This window comes from Thermobia domestica, chromosome 6 (genome assembly GCF_964235325.1).
Source record: "Thermobia domestica chromosome 6, izTheDome1.hap1.1, whole genome shotgun sequence".
Taxonomy (NCBI): Eukaryota; Metazoa; Arthropoda; class Insecta; order Zygentoma; family Lepismatidae; genus Thermobia; species Thermobia domestica.
Window position 1 is genome coordinate 111,062,967 of NC_137459.1, and position 14,036 is coordinate 111,077,002.

Sequence of the window (14,036 nt, forward strand, 5' to 3'; positions counted from 1 at the left end):
CTATTTCGCTCTCACTAGAAATCGTCGAGTGGTAGCCCTTATCAGCGTAAAGTAAGGCGCGCATTCATAATGCATATTTCATTAATGTTCAATAAGTGTGCAGAGTATTCCCTGAGGGTGATATTCCCAGGCATGCAATCAACCGAAGTTTGAGATATGCTCCAAATTTATGATTGGTCCAAAGTAGGAAAACGATTAGCCTTGAGAACAGTGAACACGGAATCCTTTGGCGAGATGTCGGAAGTGTTAAGGATCGTCAACAGCACTCGTGAAAAAGCGTGCTTCAATATTTTCTTTGACGCTTATAAGTGAAGAAAACGCTAAATATACCGTGACGAAATACATTGAATCACATGTTATTCCGAAAACACACACACAAATACAAACACACACACACACAAACTTGGAGCTGCTTGTTTCTAACACTCCCGACTTCCCTCCGAAGCACTGGATGTTGATTGTTGTCAATGCTTGCCTTCTTCCTACTTTGGAACCTCCTTGAAATCATGGTATATCTGAAAACTTATTGAGAGCATACTTGAGAATTATACCCTTTACAGAGTACCCTGCACATCCATTGAAATTTGATGTAATATGCATTTTAGGATTGTGTATATGAGGTTTCCTTTACGCTGAAAAGGACCATCATCCATAGTTTCTGGCATTCGAAATATGGCATGTTGAAATTTAGCTTTCTCACGATTTTGGACAGCTCTAGCTCTGAAACTATGCACTTTTCGCAATATATCCTTATGAACTTCTTATCTTATTTGTATATGAGTAATCACCTCTTACAGTTTATCGGTATAGTTCATTAACACCCTGTATATGTATAACACTGTATTGCTTCCTTTTCAATAGTCTAAATATTCATCTTAAAAAAAAAAAAAAAAAAAAAAAACAGTAATTTTCCTTGTGGAAGGCTTTTGACCCAACGGAAACTTTTTTAGGTGACGTTCTTGATGGGGAAGAAACCAATTTTCAGAATAACTTCCGATTCAAAGCTCATCAATCATCAACGTCAAACACTTGCCACATCAGTGACTCCGAAGATCCCAAAACACGCAGAACGACATCTACTAGGGGCTTTCAGTAATGATCGATGTCTGTGAAAGGAGTTAGCTGTAATATTTGATCATGCTCCACATATAAATATAAGCTATCAACTACTATAGATGTAGACCAGTTTTCTTTTTTTCTTCTTTTTTTTCTTTTTTTCGGATGAGATATAAATGTCATAAGTAATATTCAATATCTACGATTCTCTGTTAGAAGATGTATAGCTCTACTAATATCACCGAATAAATACGTATATGTGGACAGAGCCGTAGATAGAGGGATGGGGACAGCGGGGCGATGGCCCCAGGCGCTGATAGCAAGGAGACGCCGAACGAGCAAATAAATGACCGAGCGAAGTAGCTCAAGTGGTAGGTCGTTGGCTTCGCATTCGGGAGGTCGTGGGTTCGAATCCCGCTGCCGACCATCCTGACTGAGGTTTTCCAGGGTTTCCCTCAGTCCTACCAGGCAAATGCCGGGATGGTACCTACCTACTAAACAGGCCCTGGCCGATACCTTCGCAAATCCTTTCCACTGTTATTGTTGTTGTTGAATATCCAGTGTAAAATGGCCTCAGAGCTTTATCTGGTGATTGTTAAATAAATAAATAAAATAAATAAATAAATAAATAAATAAAAGGTGTCGGAAAGGAGTAAGCGACGCTCGCCCCGTAAAAGAATTGGCGCCCTATTAAATCAATATTTTTGTCGGTTTGCAAAGAAATTTCTTTTTTAAAAAAATTCTTGCTCGCTACGCTCGCAACCTAAAGCTTTCAATAAGAGTCACAACAAGTTTATACTTATTACTTAAAGAAATTTATTATATACGATTTACTAATGACGATGTGATATACAACGTGTCGAGTAATGACTTATAGTGTACGTAGGAGCGTTTTCAAAATCTGAAACAGTCAAATTCTGAAATACGTGTTCACCGTTGTGATGGTGATGAGTCTTCCCAGTTAATCACGCTTTTCTAAACAATCGGATTAATCACAATGGTGATAATGCAGGTATGAAAATGAGAGGAGTCAGCAGACATACACAAACTGTTGTTTGCACGGGAATATTAAAAGAAATGAAGATAAACAAGGGAAATAATAACACATTCGAAATCGGACCCAACGAATTTCGTCTTTTTCAAAAACTCATTACTATCAGTGACTTATTTTCATTCCATTGACATGCGAAATGCTTCTAGTTTGAAGGGACTTATTGGAATAATATTTCCCTCAACTAGTTGTGCCGCTAGGATATGTTTTCTGTGTATACGTATCAGTTGTGTTATGTTTTATCTATCTATATACAGACAAAACATAAACCTTCTGATTTTCTGAAAACGCATCTTGATATTTCTTACTGTTTTTTCTATGATGGTTGTTGCCAGACGGTCGCTATAACGGACAAAGCAGTTCTGTAAGGCTTCTGATGTATAGCAGAGCCTGGAAGTCATATACATATATATATATATATATATATATATATATATATATATATATATATATATATATATATATATATATATATCTTTCCTTCAAATTCTTTGATTTATTTGTTGTTTATGAGCTATGCATCCTTCATATACTTCCCTCTGTCAATCGTATAACTCATTCACTAATCTCTCTCAATATATAAAATAAATCCTGACTAAATAAGTGTGTGAGCGAGTGACTGACTAATAAAAGTTCATGCCAAACTTTTTAGTTAGAAACTTGAAATTTGCACAGGACATAGGATTTGTGACATAAAAGGTACCACTAAGGAAACATTTTTGGAATGTTGATGGAGAATGAAAGGGGCGTATTAGAGTAGCAATTATTATATTAAAATGTCCATACCTCCGAAGTCCTGAAGGATAGATACCTTAAATTTTGTATACGAACTTCTCATTTAACATAATAAGACACGAGTTTCAGCTTTTTTTTTAATTATATTTGACCCAAAAAGGGGGGAAAATTGATGAGAATATACTCGTAAATAGAGCGGAATTACGATTATTATAATAAAATGCCTATATCTCGGAATCTATTAAGATTAAGGACATGGAATTTGGAAATTAAACTTCTTGTTTGAAATAATAAGAAACGAATTTCAACGGGTTTTGATGTTTGACCTGGAAGGAAAGAAAGGGGATAAAAATTGAAAGATGCGGGAATTCCAAATATATTGTTATGAGACTCCGCGACAAGGAATCTATTGATGTTAGGGACATTGAATTTTATATTTGGACTTATTAAATACATCAAATGTCTTTAAGCTTTTATTTTTTTTATGTATGTATTTGTTGTAGAATGGGAGGGGAAAATAAAAGAAAGAGAGGTAAGGATTGCAGTTAGTATAATTACATATCTATACATCGGAATTCTTTAAGGTTAGAGACATGGGATTTTATTTAGCAATTCGCTTAAGATTACTACGTGTTTCTATTTTTTCTTGTATTTGTTCTAGAAAGAAATAAAAGAGACGAGAAGAGAAAAAAACGCAGTTTCAATAGAATATTTGAAATGATAATCTAATGTTAAAACATATAAGTTGGTGTTGCAACTATCATAATACAAGGACTAATCATAAGTCTTGCAATCTTTGCACAAGCCAAAGGGCATACGCCGTGGTTGACCGCAAATACAGTCAAACTGGCCTAAGCTTAGTGTGGAAAGCTGACTATTTAACACAGCCGGTACTCACAAGGGAACATCTTATATTGATAGTAGCATTGCCCAATCAAACAATGCGCAATTGATAGCGGAGCGAAGAAAAGTGATAAATCCAAAGTTTTACGGGCCGACTCCCAGAAACACAGGAGATACAGAGGAAAGAAGGATCTAGAATCATGTGAAGAAAGCAATGCAAAAAAATACATTGACACATAAAGAACTAGAAAGGAATCAAAATGACATGTACACAGCAGTATAGTAAGCAAACATTTTACCCACAGACATGCTCAATAACATCATACGTAATGCAGTGTTGTCAACTGAGCACGAAATGAAGTTTTGTTAAATGGCACGGAACGCAAATTAATAATAATAATTAAAAAAACAAAAACAATAACGTGTGAGGTGATACCATATTAAGTGCATCAGAAATATGAGCCTGCTAATCGATTGTCAATCCAAGAGCATGCATCATTTCAATTTTGTGTGTCGTGTTTGATACTATTCTGATTTTCCAGTTGGGCAAAACTGCTTCGACATTGTGCTTCGTCACTTATTTTCGTACTTCAGTAATTATATCATTGTTTGTGGTCTCATATTTTGGTTTTAACTAGTTTGAATCGTGTATTGTATCATCAAACGTTAGCAACACTGTACATCAAGACTTCACAGGTATGGTTTTACTCATGACTAGATTTACCAGATGTTATAATTTGTGATCCGTACCATTTAACAAAACTTTATTGTGTGCTCAGTTGGAAACACTGCATTTCATATGATGTTATTGAGCGTGTTTGTGGATACAATGTTTGCTTACTATACTGTTGTGTAAAAATCATGTTTATTACTTTAATAATTTTAAAGTTCTTTCTGTGTCACTGTATTTTTTGCATTGCTATCTTCACATTATTCTAAATTCATCTTTTCTTTGTATCTAAATTCATCTATCTCCTGTGTTTCTGGGTGTTGGCCCGTAAAACTTTGGATTTCTTACTTTTTTTCCTCTCCTCTATCGATTGCGCATTGTTTGATTGGACAATGCTTCTATCAATATAAAATGCTCCCTTGTCAGCCAGTGTATTAGGTCAGCTTTTAGAGACAGTAATAATGAATGCTCGACAATGTATGTTACGTAAATTGTTATGCTCGGGCATAAGGCTGCGTCAAAAATAATGTGATAACATTTAATGTATGACTGGACCGTGGCTTACCTTAGTTTTTCTTTATCATGTTAGTATGATTAAGATGCGTGCCCCAAGGGGAGGGGGAGACGGGTATTTTTTTTTGCGAAAAATTCTCAGGATCCTCTCAACTTAGGCAGATGAAACTTGGTATATGCATTATTCATTTAAGATGAGCACGCATGTCTCCAGCATCTTCGAAAACTCATATATATGCCATATACAAAGTAGACCTGTCGCTACAAGTGGCAGACAATAGCTTTTATTGCCCTCTTAATTGCTTTATTACCTAACCACTTTCTTGTCAATATGGTCGTGTCGGCCTTGGGGAGGTTTTAGGGGGAGGTGGTTTTATTACCCTGTTTGTTAGGTGGTTAGACGGGTTCCTGGAAAAGGTTGAGTGTTAGGAGGGATGGAGTAGTTTCTAGAAAAGAGGATGAAGGATCTGTATCACGTGATTTTGATAGGGTTGTTTCTAACAGCTATGCTATGATCAAATTAATTATTCTTCTATTCTTTTATTTGTATTTTCCTAATAAATTACTTGGAGCAATTGTATTGGTTCGCTTGCTAAGCAAGCTCCTTATTTATTAGATCGCTTTTTCCCAAATCGTATGCTAAAGCATACTCCATAGAACAATCTCTGATTGTGATTATATTAATTAATTCGCTTCATTAGAAGCTCATTCTTTTTTGCATTCTCTTAATAAATTAATTGGAACAATTGTATTGGATTGCTTGCTAAGCAAGCTCCTTATTTATTGGATCGCTTCATTAGAAGCTCATTATAAAAAATATTATGTTCGAACAATATGTGAGCATACTAGAAACGCTCGTTGTTAAATTTGATTATATATTAATTAATTTGACCATTTGCATAGCAACTTGTATTTTGATGAATCGTATTTTATTCTTTTGCTTCATTAGAAGCTCTTTCTTATTTGTATTTTCCTAATAAATTGGAGGGAATAAACTTTATTCATGCGGGACACATTGTGGATTCTCCGTCTGAAAGACGTCGTGTATAGAATATGTATAGTGCGGTACGATAAGCATTGCTGGTACATATACAGAGCGTGGTTCTTATACGTCTTTTGCAGGTGAACTTAAGACATGAACTGAACTTTTCGCGCGCTTTTTTGGAAACTCGTTGGGCAAGAGGGAAAGATGGCGTTGTTGGGTAACAGGTGCGTGTTAAAACATGAAGACAAATACAAAGGAAAACCGACGACACGTTTAGTACACATCACAGAGTGCCGACAGAGTAATAAAAACAAGTTTGGCGCCAGGGTAGGTGAACACAAGACATTGTCGGCGAAGAATAAAAAGAGGATTGAGGTTGTGGCAGGTAAACATGTTGAATCATGCCCCTTTGCTAATTGGTAATAGAAAACAAGTTTGGCGTCAGGGTAGTTGAACACAAGATATTGTTGACGGCGAATACAAAGAAGATTGAGGTCGTGGCAGATAAACATGTTGAATTATACCTGTATGCTAATTGGTAATAGAAAAGAAGTTTGGTACTGCGTTAGGTGAACACAAAACAATGTCAATGGTGAATACAAAGGAGATTAAGGTTGCGGTAGATAAACATCACAGAATACCGACAGAGTAATAAAAAACAAGTTTATTGGCATGTGAAATGACAATAAAAAACATTGTCGGCGAAGAATACAAAGAGGATTGAGGTCGTGACAGGTAAACATGTTGAATTATACCTGTATGGTAATTAGTAATAGAAAAGAAGTTTGGCGTGGCGTTAGGTGAACACAACACATTGTCGATGGTGAATACAAAAAAGATTAAGGTTGCGGTAGATAAACATTACAGAATACCGACAGAGTAATAAACAAATTTAATGGTATAGGAAATGAAAATAAAACATTGTTGACGAAGAATACAAAAGAAGTTTGGCACCACGAATGGTGGTACATGACGCGACAGTGATCGGAAATACAAAAGAACTGTTGATCCTGTTGAAACATGAAGCGGCATTGAATACAATAGAAATTTGTCACATTGATATGATACCGAATGAAAACACAAAAGAAGTTTTGCAGTATGAACTGTGTTGACACTTTTCTTTGTACGTAGATAGCATCTAATTGATTAGTACAGGATATGAATAACATTATTGAGGGAATACCGTTGTAAGATGTGAATGAACTTGGTACAATGTGAATAATATTGACGATGTTGTTTCAAAAGAATGTTTGATCAATAAATGATGCATGAGAACATAAATGCAATGTAAGTATATGTTTTCTCCGTCCCTTATACCTATTGAAAGTTGTATAGAGAATTGGGAAAGTACATTTGCAAATATTTTAAATGATGTAAGGGGCGTGTTTTAAAGTACCACGTGATATGACGTTGACATAAGTTTTCCTTATATACTGGGTATGATGAGAAGACTAGCATAGTATCATCATGGATTCGTCTGCCAGTACAGTACAACGAGAAATTCAACTTTGCAACGAAGTAGATTGGGATTCTTCATTTGATTATGTTGAATCTCCCAAAAAAAGTTTAAATTGCATAGAGAATCTCCGGACTTGTTTATTGATGAAGAAACTTGCTATTTTTCACCGGCTTCTCCAGATGTTATTATAGAGGAAGAAACTTGCTCACCGGCTTCTCCAGATGTTATTATAGAGGAAGAAATCACTGATTTAAGAGAAGAGCCAATATTAATTCCAACTTCGCCCGTTGGATCAAGAACAACTTCACCAGTACCAGTAACAGGAACACCGGAGCAAAAGTTTCAAGTTCCAGCGATAAAGTGGACACTTGCAGAAGAAGAACAAGAAGAAAGATCAACATCTCCTGATTTATTTAATGAGGAAGAGGAGGAAGAAATTTGTAAGTTATTCAGTGAGATAGAAGAGTGCAAACCCAGCACGCCATCCCCAAGTGTTTCACCGTTGGACTTTCCATCTTCACCCCAAAATGTTCCATTGGATTTGCGTGTGCAGTACCAGTGCGAGTGTAGTAGTGACTTTGTAAGTGAAACATGTGTTAAAGATAGTATTTTAAAGTGGGAACCGAATACAGTTTTACTATGCCCTGGTTGTACCCTAAATTATTTCAATCAGTTCGGGCACAGGTGCCTTCTTGTGAATATATTAACTCTCGAAGCAGAAGCATGGAAAATTATGGCAAGCAAAAATGTGAGAGACAATGTGTATTCAAATTATGTGAAATTGCATTCTGCTAACAAAAGAAGTGAACATTTATTTCATGAAAACTATGACAACTTATTAAAGAACCCAAATTATATTGAAGGACTAGTGAACATTTTATTAGAAAAAGATAGAAACGCTGCAAAGTGATTTCTTTTTTGTACATATATATAATCTGTATATATTATTTTCTATGTGTGTGTGTGTGTGTGTGTGTGTGTGCATATATATATTATTTTCTATACTTGTTTGCTTGTATATATATCTTTATCTCCAAATAAATATATACGAATTTCATTTCTTGATTTTTATTTAATAAAAGAAACTTTCCTAAATAAAAGGTATCATTGACATTTTACAAGGTGAAACTCATTTACGGTTTCTATCGTTATAATTGGCATTTGATGAGTGTTTTATATTTTTCTTGATTTTACTAATACTTTGAAGTATTTAAAAGTTTGATGAGTATTTTACAAGTTTGCGATTTTGAAACATAGATCCTCAAAGTTGGTGTAACAAACAAAACATACATTGAATAAGAAGAGTTTATGTAACGAAAGATCCACATAAATAAATAAGAACGAATTTGTGCAACAAATATTTGATGAATTACACTCTATGAGTATTGTGTTAAGAAAAGTAAGCAGACTTTCTGCAAGAATTTTTATTATATTCACAATCATAGATTGTTCAGAGTTCCACAGAAACTTTAATATATTTACAATAAAAAATTAACACTGACTTTGCAATGAGAAAGGATTTTCTAAGTTCACACTTAAGTGTCCTTAGTATTTTACATAGTAATTATTTAACACTACATAACTATGTTGATGTAAGAGTATTACTGTAAGTAAAACGAAATAAGAAGATTGTTCATCGCATTCTTAATACGTTGACACAAAGTGTTCGAGTAAACGTTCACACAAAGTGTTCGAGTAAATAATTACGAGATATTAAATAATACAAGAGAATAAAAAAGTAATATTATAGTATGATTTATATACTTACCTTACAAATACAATAAGTTTCACATACATGTGATATAAAATGCAGAAACTGATTTTACAAACACGAATCATAACATGCAGAAAGTGTTTTTACAAACGCGAATCATAACATGTAGAAAGCGTTTTACAAACGCGAATCATAACATGCAGAAACTGTTTTACAAACTCGAATAATAACATGCAACAACTTTTCACATACATGTAATATAACATGCAGAAACTGATTTTACATACAAGCATCATAACATGTAGAAACTGTTTTACATACAACCATCATAACATGCAGAAAGTGTTTTACAAACGTGAATCACAACATGCAGAAAGTGTTTTCATACAAGCATCATAACATGCAGATACTGTTTTTACAAATGCGAATCATAACATGCAGAAAATGTTTTACATACAAACATCATAACATGCAGAAAATGTTTTTACAAACGCGTATCATAACATGCAGAAAATGTTTTTACAACGTGAATCACAACATGCAGAAAGTGTTTTTACAAACGCGAATCATAACATGTAGAAAATGTTTTACATACAAGCATCATGACATGCAGAAAATATTTTACATACAAACATCTTAACATGCAGAAATTGCTTTTACAAAACGCGAATCATAACATGCAGAAAGTTTTTCACATACATGTGGTATAAATGTCGAAAATGTTTTTCAAAACAAAGGACAGAAACGTAAACTAAAATGTAACTTGTCAAAATGAAAATGTAATTTTCAAAATTAAAAATGCAACTTGTCAAAATGAAAATGCAAGTTGCCAAAACTAAAAATGCAACTTGTGAAAAAATGAAAATGTATTTTTCAAAATTAAAAATGCAACTTACGAAAATGAAAATGTACTTTTCAAAATTAAAAAATGGAACTTGTCAAAATGAAAATGCAAGTTGTCAAAACTAAAATGTAACTTGTCAAAATTAAAAATGCAACTTGTCAAAATGAAAATGCAAGTTGTCAAAACTAAAATGCAACTTGTGAAAAAATCAAAATGTAATTTTCAAAATTAAAAATGTGACTTGTCAAAAATGAAAATGTAATTTTCAAAATTAAAAATTAAAGTTGTCAAAATGAAAATACAAATTAAAAAAAACAAAATGCAGAACCGTAAACTAAAAAAGGGAGTTTTTTCACGTGCATGCAATATAAAAGTGTACAAACAAATTTTAGGCACGTGGATCATAACATACGGATTTTTGTTATATGCATATGTTAAAGTTTCATATGCACATGTTAAAGTTTTTAGTTGCATGAAATAATTTTCACAGAATATTTTAAGTACGATAATGTAAAACGCATTTATACAAAAGAAAGTTTTAAAATAATACATCTAAGGAAATAATAAAAAATGAAAACAAGTAATATACAGTGATAAAATTTTATTTACAAATTACAATAAGATATAGATATATATAGTTTACATACAGATACATTTGTGATTTTAACATTCCTTGATATATTGTTTAATACAATCTATATTTATATTAGTATATGCACAATTACATATTGGCCAATTTTTTGCTGAAAATTTTTTATCACTTCTTTTTGTTAATTTATACACATTGTTATTATTATTATTTTGTAATTGATTAGCAGAAGAGTTTTTATTTTCCATTATTACTATTTTTTGTGCATATTATAATGTAAATCTTTTTGTAAGAATAACTCTGTAATTAACTGAATGTTATCTTTGTTTAACAAAATGTTATATAATGTATATGTAAATGTCTAATCATCAATTTCAGTATCGCAATGCACTGTTGCAAAATCTTTATATGTCATCAAAACTTTGTGTGCTTACCATTCTACGCCATGCATTATAGCATAACATATCATAGTCTAAAGTAATACACTCATGTTCATTTAAATTTGCGCGATTTTGAAAACACCCGTAAAACAAAAGTTCTCGCTGTGGTTTCCAACGGTCAATACATAATAACAAACACTGTTCATCTATAGAAAAAGAAGAACACCGATATTCACAATAATTGTATGTATTTAGGAAACGACATTGGTATTCACAGTATGGATTGTTGATACACATTTTTATCGTGTTCAAGATATGTTTCTCTTAAATCAGAAATGTGATAATCATTAAATGTAATCTCCTGATATGTATAGTTAAATTTGTTTATAAGATGCGGAATAATGTTTACGTCTATATATTTCACATGAATTTTTAGATATTGTTTTAATATTTCTTCGCGTGTTGATTTCTTAATTAGGAAATTCCAAACAGTAGTATTTAATTCTTCATCACTTTCACTTATACATTTATGCTCAGTTTCTTTCTCACTACGAATTGCACAACTTTCACAAAGTAATGGTTCAGAAAGTTTATATTTTTCTAGTAACTGTTTTACACAAACTTCATTAGGAGTACATCCACACTTCACATCATTGAATATCAGAATGTCATTAGAAATTGTATTTTGATCTACCACTACTACTTCCTCTTCAAAGGGTATTTCATTCGGGTATCTGAAATTTCGTTTATACACAGTATCGTCTATGGTAATTTCTTGTGTTGGATAAATAATCCTATATTTTTCAGCGTCTTCTTCAGGGATGTCAGGATCATTTGGTTGTACAACAATAATTTTCATTTGTTTTTCAAGTTCAAAACGTTTTTCACGTGGTGAAATGTACTTTACATGTTTACTTTGCGATAAGGAAAGATTGGTTTCAATTTCACCTTTCCTTTTCTTATTATGAAAAGAAGAATATGTTCTTAATTGTTTAACATTATGCGGGTCTTTATTTATTTCTCGCTTTGCAACTGCTGAAACATCTACCTTTGACTGTACATCTTAACAACGTATCACCCACTTTATTTGTGTTAGTACAAGTACACGCATGCGCAGGATTTATACTGCAAAGGTAGGGGATGCGCGAAACAAATGCGCAGAAAATAAGTATGAATATTTTAAAAGTTTTTTTCCCCATTACAATATTTGTTTACGTATTGAATTAGATTCCGTGTATTTTAAATATCAAACAAATATTTAATTTGATACGTCAAACTAACTGCACTTTTTATTTTGATTGAATATAATATTAACTTAAGAATAACATTAATTATATACATGATCTTATGAAAATATAGTGTGAGAAAGCATGATTTTATTCATACAGATTTAATGGATGACAATTCAATATTTGGATGTTACAGTACTATATCCACTTGTAATGTTTCATGATACAGAACATATACACAAAGTAAAGAAATATGCATGTAACAGTAGACATATACGTGTAACGGTTGACTTATGTTTGGCTTATGTTGCACATGTAAAGAAGAAGGTATCATTGAATGCACACATTGTGACGTCCAACATGTCTTAACAGACACATATTGTACCCCAGAAATTCATAAAGCGTTAAAGACTGAATATAAAATTCTGCAAATTATTGAAGTATGGGAATTTGATCTGTTGGTTCTGAGCTTAGTCATTTAAATATATCAGGAAGCTTTAAGATTTCTACCTCATGTCAAACCAAAGGAAACAAAGAAAAATACATGAAAGAGTATCATGTATATGAAGGAATAGAATTAATGGAAGATAACATTAGGACGAACCCCTGCATGAAACAAACTACACGTCAATGTACGGAAAATGGACATAACGATCACACTTACTGCAAAACAAAAGATTTTGTTTTACTTGGTGTTAACGCAACGCCATGCTACGGGTGTGAGGGTAAACATATGTAAACTTACTGCAAGCAGTATTCCAGCATTTTGGCTGTGTACCGACCATTGTGTTGAAAAGTTGCAAGTCCGCAAGAAATATTCTTGAGCTGTACTGTGTGTGCTTTCAAGATAATATGTTGAAAGCTACGTGTGAAAAAATTAGTGAATTTGTGTCTATAGGGAAGACTACGGTCTTAACTGGTGATGATTCCGACGAGTTATTGGGTGTTTTTTTTCGGGGGTTAGCACGAGTTTTGGACCAGAACATAATATATGTTCTACATTGTATGGTACAGACACTCAGGATTACTTTCGCATTGTTAATAGTAGAACTAGGCACTATCCTTATTTTGGTCTGCGTGGAAAGGAAGTTACCATTGAATGTATGCACACTAGTGGTATCGAAGACCCGCAAACATATGTTCGCTCATTATTCGAATTTGTACAAGAATATACGCTAAATGATGTCAATGATGATATGTTTATCGGTATTACTATTGAAAGTTCGCGTCAAAATTAAACAAATGATGTACATGACATGACATCCTAAAAAGGAATTGAAACCCGATGTATTGTTCCATATAGTTGAAAATGTTTTAAATACTAATGAACATTTGGAAAGAAGGGAGATCCATGCAAGGGAAGGGGGTCGAACCCGTGGTTCGGTCAAATATGAAGATTATGCAACGCTTCGGAAAAGTGTACCATCCCATTGGAGAAACAATGTATATTGTCATCCTCGAAATGGGTAAGATTGATCAGCGTCGTAATTACGTGTACAAACTAAAGAATCATCCTGAGCTAGTATTAAAACAGACTAAGGATTTGTGCATTGATCTCAATATTAGTATTGACCATTAACATGGTTGTACTATTGCAGATGCGAAGAAGTTCGAAAACAAACTAACCTCTGAATACCAGATGATCATTTATGAGAAGAACAAATCAGTTAAGAGTATAATATATCCGTGAATTAAAGATGTCAACAAAATTTACACCTTGTATGAGAACCAATTGATAACTAACATACATAAACGTTTGTAACCCAATGTTTTTGTTGTTATTGTTTGTAGGATCTTAAATGTATTATAGTGAATATCTTACTATCACTTATTTCCCAAATAATTCTATCAGAAGCGTATCTTTCAATATTTTAAATTGGGTTGTACATAGTTTTCATTTTGTATTGGTGTTAATCAGTTCTTTGCAGCATTTAATACTTTCTTTTCATCATTATCAAAACATATGTT